Source organism: Corvus cornix, chromosome 5, assembly GCF_000738735.6.
Source record: "Corvus cornix cornix isolate S_Up_H32 chromosome 5, ASM73873v5, whole genome shotgun sequence".
Taxonomy (NCBI): domain Eukaryota; kingdom Metazoa; phylum Chordata; class Aves; order Passeriformes; family Corvidae; genus Corvus; species Corvus cornix.
In genome coordinates, this window is record NC_046335.1 from 14,903,442 (window position 1) to 14,909,948 (window position 6,507).

A 6,507-nucleotide genomic window follows, 5' to 3' on the forward strand; every position below is an offset into this window, starting at 1 on the left:
CACAATAGCAGGAGGTGGAGCCTCTGAGCACATTGTCACACATGATCCACGTCACTCGTACACAAGTCTAAGAAGGAGTTGAGACAGGATATCTGGAGCATGTTAAAAGCAAAGACCAACCTGTGTATGGAGTACAGGCAGGGTGGATCATCATTTGATCTGACCTCCCACAAGCATCAAAGTAGGTGCAATGATTATATCCTTCCTTTAGAATGGGAGCATCTTTGTGTCCAAGCTTAGATCTTCCAATGCCTACTATGGCTATGTTGTGCCTAAGCTGTAAGATAACTATGGTCAAGCTGAAGGTATGGGTTTGGGTGGCAAGTGTGTGAACCATGATGTTAAAAAGTAAAGTCTGTTCTCTTACAGTCTCTTGATAGAGTCCTCAATTCTGTGTGATTACTGCACTGTGTGTTCACAAGAGCACTTGTTTGCTTGTTGGTCAGAGAGAGCAAAGTCTTGTTAAATACAGCCAGTTGCTCAATAAAATGTAGCTGAAATATCTTATTCACCCTACTCTTATCTTCTACTGAACAGAAATATTGGCTGACAAGAAGTCTGACCACAGGACTGACTGTCCTTTAGAAGGACAGTGACTGGAACTTGAAGACACCACTGCTCACTGAAGAAGAATGGATGGTGGCTTGTAATTTAAACCTCCTGTCAATGCAAATGCTTCCATGCTCATTACAATGCCAAAAAGAAAAATGAATACCTCCATCAAAAGCAAATTATATGATGCAGAACTCTTGCATTCATTCTATAATCACATGCTGACCAAGGTTACTATCATTTCCTACAGAGTGACTTCAGTGGGATCCAAAAATTGTTTCATTATATAGGGAGCAAAATAGGTGCTTTCAATCAAAAATGACTAAGAAGGAACATGTGACGATGCTAGATGAGGCCTTCTGGGAGGTAAGAAGGATATCTTGGATGTGTTCAGTCACTTACTCTGATCTGGCCACAGCCCCAGGAAGTGTCTGATGTAAGACTGCTCCCACACTGGAGACACCACTCTCATTAAAGGAATATATAATACAGTGTATTATAGGCTTTTAAATGCTTCAGTTTGGCACAAAATCCTGACTGTAGGAGGCTGGGAATCTTTCCAAGAAAAGGCATAGAGAACAGTGCCGATATTGTAGTTATGGCTGTAGCACAGAAAAGCAAGACTAACCTACAGTTGAATCTCCAACGGGGTCCTGACAGTGAAGGTGCTTTGAGCTGACCCATGGTCCACATCCTATGGGAACACAACTTTCTACTCCAAGTGACCCAGAGAGTTACTGAGAGACTGCATCATCCATGCCAACCATGTGGGAACATGCTGGTACCAGCCAAGGAGCAGACCTCCAATGGCCAGTTATGTTTCATGGGTTGATGGAATCCTGGGCTGGGTTTTGAGGTTACTTTTTCTGAGCTCTGTTCAGTAAAGTCTCAGCTTTCTACAACCTTGATTGTCCTTTTCTTCTCTCCTCCTTCCAGCTGTCCTATCACCTTATAGAAATGGATTCTTACATAAAAACTGCTCATCATGAACGTGTCTCACTACTCTTTGTTATCTCAGAAATTAATATTAAGGTTTCATCTACCTCTGACACATTGATGGGATCAACTCACCAGCATAAAAACAAGTATCTGAAAGCAAATATATTTGCACTTTTTTGGTACATACAAAGAGTTGTCTGGCCTGCAGATTCAGTGAAACCTGGTTTCCATAACTTCTCTGGTGCAGATTATCTGATGTCTGGCAAAGATGAGCTCATCACTTCCTCCCACAGTACAGGCTGTAAAAGTGCCTGCCCTGGATTAGCTCATTCAGCTTCATGAATTTGGTATGACCTCATGAATTTCATGACCTTTATCATTTTATCACAGTGGATGCAAGAAAAGAATACTTTCAAAATATATAAAATGCAATTGAGAGAAGGCGAGAGAGAGAGAATGAGATAGAGAAAATATAACCTAAATCTCAAAAACTTCAAGCTGAAAATTTACTGATTCAAAGTTCAGAGTTGGATGGCATTTTAATCAGAAAATATCAGGAACTGGGAAGACCAGTTCTGTAGTGGCCTAAAAGAAACCTCTCAAAAGAACTTTAAACTTAGTTCCTGGTTTCCATCAGGACTGACAGAGGTTCATGCATTTGCTCCATTTCCCAAATTTTTTTCCAATATAAATTATATTCTCACTAGCAATGTATGTGGATCCTTAAGAAGTTCCATTTCAAAGATGAGTAAGGTTGCTAAGTGACATTAAGCCTAAACCAAGGAAGTGAAAAATTAACACCTCACATCTGGCACTGCCCACATAGTAACTGCAATATTCTTATGAAACATAAAGAAAGCCATATTTGAGTCCCTGTACAGCTCATAGACAGAGGTTGCTGTCCACTTAATTATTTTGCTGTCTAAATAATTTTCCTTATGGGAAAGAAACAATGGAAATACTAGTTACAAATGTTCAAATTAGAGTAGATTTTTAGGTTAATACATCTTTTTCTGGAAAATGAATATTATATATACAGTTGAGCAGTAGCCACAAATGTGCAATGTCTCTGGCCTTACACTTGAGACCGGTCATTATAGATGCCCCTTGTTTGTAGCAGCATGTAATTTATTATCCTTTTAACTCAAAATTCACAAGAACCATTTTGTTGCCATATAACAGCTTCATAATGTTATTTGAAGAAAATATTAATATTTTAAAGATTTGTTTATCTGCCTGTGCCAGTTTGGACAAATTTGGAGGAAAAATATTCTCTGATAGAAGGCAGGTTACAGCACTGCCCTTGCCTCTCCACTTTAGTTTTACTTTTTCAGTTAGATACTGTCTTCAAAACATAGATACATAGATCACAACACTGATACTGTCTTCAAAAACCTCAGGAAGGGCCTGGCCACAGACCAGCACATAGAAATGAGTAGAACCAGAGAGGCACAGACACATTTCATGGAAGAACAGCTAGTGTAAAGTGCTGAAGCAGCTTAAACAAAGACACCAAGTCCTGTATGAAAACTATTTCCTGCTTAAATACTCCATGAGAGCACAGCCAGGTAGGTACACATTTTCCTGAGGAAGAAGAATATCCTGCTTTTGAATATCCACCCTATGCAGCCTCCAACAGGAGGAGCATGCTCACTTCCAGGCCTGCAGCAGGTTACTGCACTGATATTTCTGTTCAAATGGAAAAACCCCAAAGAAACTCAAGTACCCAACCCCACAGTGCAGAACTCTTTGCCAGCCACTCTGGACAATGCAGTTAGCACTAACTTGCACTCATTTGGTACTTAGTAACCCTCAGCAAGTGCCAGAGGGCACCTTTTACATGTCTGCTGCAGAGGCCAAAGTGCAGAGATTTCTTCATTACACCATGTAATTGCTTCAGGCCAGACAGTCAAACACTGCATGTCCCAGGAACTCAGATTGATTATCACAGCAGTAAGGAGATGCATGTGCAGTGCATGTAAACATGGAATTTGGGTAAGAAATAGTGGGAAAATAGTTCATATTGCAAGTTCAGGTCATCAGAAGCCATTGATTGTAAAATTTTCTGCGATTTTGAAGGTGCAATAACAAGGATTTTCCCCTTAGATATACCAGTCTCCTAGGCACTTCGTAATTCCTGCCTTTCAAGTTGAATTTTTTCCAGAAATTTAAAATAGAAACGCACATATATTTCACATCTACTGGAGAAACTTTGAGATGCCCTTCCTGGAGAACAGAAATATCTACCAGTGCCATTTTTTTAAGTTTGTGTCTCATGCCTGCTTAAGTCCTGTGTCTCATGACACAAACTTAGTAAGGCACAGAGAAGGGCAGCTGTCCAAACACACAAAATTATCCTTCTTTCTATCTGAGAACTAAAGGTTCTGATGACACCTGCTGGCTCCATGGGGACTCAGCAAACACCAGCCAGCCTCTGCTAGAGCTCTTCAATACTTGCAGGCAAAAATGGAGGATAAATAAATTATTTTTAATTAAAATTTTTCATTGCTGCAAGTCAGAAAACCATAGGAAACAAGGCTAGGAAGTTTAAAAGGTCACATATTCCATCCCCTGGAAAAAAACAGGGTTTGTGCTACTTCCATCTACATCATGGATGGTTGTTTACTGAAAATTGATAGTACTTCTCTGGACACACTGTTACAATGTTTCATCATTTTTGCATTTCCTATAAAAGATTCCACATTAAGATGTCTTATTAACAGAAAGTTATACTTTTATTTGTGTGTTCAAGGACAGTTAGCACTTGACTGTGAAGTTGAAAGCACAGTGGAGATACTTCAGCCCTGTTTATGAGATAGTACAGCTTTACTGCTTTGTCCACCTTGTACAGTAACACACCCATCTCACCCCAGGTGAGATGCAGGAATAGGTACCGTCCAAAGAGGCTTTCACTACAGGAATCCTGTCACATGGACAGTGCCATAGTTGTACAAAAGGGGTCAAGCTTAATAACAGTGGTCTGGAGCCACAGTTGCATCCTGATGATTTCAATTACATGGTGCATTCTTGGAGTGGGAGAAGCAGCAGTCACCTTGGTGAATCAGCTCGTTGACAAACTAAGTATGTTCAGGAGACTATAAAGAGCTGTTTTATAACGGTTGGAGCATGTTAGTTTATGTGTTATGAGTAATTTCACACTGAGACTTCAGAAGAACTACAGATCCCTGAAAATCACCCCCTGCACTATTCCTGGTATTTTGTTTAGTCTAAGAAACATGGAAGAGGTTAGATCACATTCAGCCTAAATATTTTCCTAAATTGACACTTTCTACCTTTATCCTTCTCATCAGACTCCAGCCTGGACAGTATTTCTGACTGATTTCAACTAGATCCCTCAAGACAGGTGTAAATACCCTGTGTCTGACCTTGAGAAATCAAATGTGTAGCCACTAGCTGGGGACAGAAATTTGCAGGGCCTTGAGTGAAATGTATCTGTTTAGTTATTACCTTGTTTGAGCAGGGCAAGAAACTCAGTTCCAAAAAATCTCTTACTGGGAAGCTGGTACAGATACAATTAATTAAACCACCCGTCTCCTTCCTGGAGCATGCTCTGAGCAGTGCAGTCATGCCCATCGTATCTTATAGCCCACTTTGAATCTCAGCTGTGGTCAAGCTACAAACTGCTAAAATGGGTCACGGCATGTGGAACAGAGGCATTACTTAATGCAAGCACTATTGCTGTTCCAAGGAGATCATAATTAGTCAGCGCAGGGAACCTAATCTCCAAAACCCCTGAATATTAGGTTGACTGGTTGTTTCATGGTCACAGAAGGTTTCCTGAAACAGACTGAGGAAATTAAATAAGAGGAAAAGCAGCCACTGAAATAGAGTTGTTGCCAGCCCCACAAGAATGGCAAAAGGAAGAAAGGGTCTTACAACGGAAGCTCTCTATTTGGAACAAGCAGCTGAATGTGCCTCTGCACTATCTACCCCCAGGTACTCAAGAGTCACAGGGCTTTTTCAAACAGATTGGAGAGAACCGGGACGACATAATCACTGCCAAGTTTTTCAGAGTTGCATATGCATCCAAAACCAGTTGTCTATTAGAGAACAGACGGTCTTTGGCCCAACAGCTGGCCTATCAGTTGCCTGTTGCCCAGCCTCAGCACTGTGCTGGCACAAGCTCCCAGCAGAGACGCAATTGGGTAGCAGTGCACTTGTATTTGCCTTGCTTGTTCTGGTCTCAGAGGTGGTTTTTGTCCTAAACTGTGGAAAAGTGCAATTCTGCCAGAGTCACACACTGGCAACCCTCTCCCAGTAAATCACTCTGTGAACATGAATAGTTTGGCAGAGTGTTACCCATATGCTATGTGGAGTTTTATTGTTCAGAAAGCTCTGTTGAATCCAAAGAGCAACTGACAATATAAATAGGAGTTGGTGGGAGGAATACATTACCCCGGTAGTGTATGGTAGATACTCTCAGCAAGGTGTTACCTGGCAGAAAAATCTAGCAAGGGCTTTGTGAGTAACTAGAGAGGAAGACAATTCTCTCAGATCTCTGTACGTAGCCAATACATCTCATAACAGCCTCCTTTTTCCTCTGGGTAAAACAGGATTCATATGGGCTTTGTGGTCCAGCAAAGATTTAGCCTAGAGATTCAAAGACTTTAAGATTTCATCAAACCCTTATTTTCAGTACCATCTATAAAAAATCTTAATCTTTTAAATATTAAACATCATTATCGAGTGTCTTAACTCAGCTGCCAGCAGTAACCACATGTGTCAGCGTCCTGGTGTGAGGAGGAAGAGGCTTGGTTGCTACTGGCATTGCAAATAACTGCTGATTTTGCTGAGCACAAAAGCCAGGTCTGTGTGCATCAGGTTTTCCCTGTATTTTCCTTTGGGCCACAACCACAGTACCACAGTCTCCAGAAGACACAGATTCAGAGGCACACTGCAGTAATGCAGCTTTGTTCAACCATATCAGATGCAAATTTCTTCCATGCGATGAGAAGACATTTCAATTTCAAATCCAACTGAATTAACCAGAAGTAG

The 6,507-nt window shown here is 40.9% G+C and overlaps 1 long non-coding RNA gene across 1 annotated transcript; it reads left to right on the forward strand.

Moving 5' to 3' along the window:
- On the forward strand, window positions 1-1,542 carry LOC120410101. The gene is made up of 2 exons (XR_005602039.1): window positions 1-181; window positions 538-1,542. It is a non-coding gene; the product is annotated as an uncharacterized LOC120410101 (long non-coding RNA).
- Window positions 1,543-6,507: the final 4,965 nt, after the last annotated feature.